Source organism: Palaemon carinicauda, chromosome 45 (genome assembly GCF_036898095.1).
Source record: "Palaemon carinicauda isolate YSFRI2023 chromosome 45, ASM3689809v2, whole genome shotgun sequence".
Classification (NCBI taxonomy): Eukaryota; Metazoa; Arthropoda; class Malacostraca; order Decapoda; family Palaemonidae; genus Palaemon; species Palaemon carinicauda.
The window spans coordinates 27,260,238-27,261,081 of NC_090769.1; the positions used below are offsets into that span (position 1 = coordinate 27,260,238).

The following is an 844-nucleotide window of genomic DNA, read 5'->3' on the forward strand; positions in this document are numbered from 1 at the left end:
ATATATATATATATATATATATACATTTATGTATGTGTATCTGTGAGAAAGAGGGAGAGAGAGAGAAAAGCCCTATTAAAATACAGCTTAACCCTATGTGTAAAAGTTCTCACAATATTTAGTCCCATTATAAAGGAAATCTTTCTTTCCAAACAAAAGTGTCCTTGGATACAGCTTTGAAAAATAAACAAAAGCGACCTCTAACGAGTTAGTTTTTTTTTTTTTTTTTACATCAAAGCTCACTTCTCACAACACTATTTTTACAAGACTTACGATTGCAACCTTTCTCTCTGTCGATGATCAACTTCAGGTAGCTTTCTTGATCTACGAATGCCGTCTAAAAGTCCTACGCCCTTGTTTTATACTGCTAAGAAGGCTTCCCTACCTTCCCTACCACTCCTACAACAACCGCCCCTGCCATAAGATTTTTCAACAGTTTCACAATCCTTCACGGTGTTAGTTTGAACCGGAATTTTTACTTATCTATCCAAGAGGGACGATTTTGTGATGCAACCCGTTCTCAAATGAGTCAGTTTTTTGGGGATAGGACGGCAGGTTAAGACCAAATGACTTGAGTAAAAAACACGCATCATCTAATGGACTCTTCTTGAAGGATTTTGGAAGGTCATTAAGATGTGCAATATTAGAATTTCGTTATTTATTCATCCTTACTTTATCCATACTTTAGTTAGTCTATTGACATTTGTTAATGTTGAATTTATGAAGAGAATGGCTAATTCATAAACATTAAACTACACAGAATCATATAAATTTAACAAGGAATTCTCTTTTACTTTTCTCCTCTCAGGAGCAAAACCTCCCATTGAAGGATACCGCATAAGTT

The 844-nt window shown here is 34.8% G+C and overlaps 1 protein-coding gene across 1 annotated transcript in view; it reads right to left on the minus strand.

Annotated features, from left to right (window-relative positions):
• LOC137634780 (uncharacterized) overlaps window positions 1-429 on the minus strand; it is a 1,555-nt gene extending 1,126 nt beyond the window's left edge. The window contains exon 1 of the mRNA XM_068367310.1: window positions 274-429. The gene's annotated coding sequence lies outside the window, so the exon portion shown is untranslated. The remainder of the gene's footprint in view (window positions 1-273) is intronic.
• Window positions 430-844: the final 415 nt, after the last annotated feature.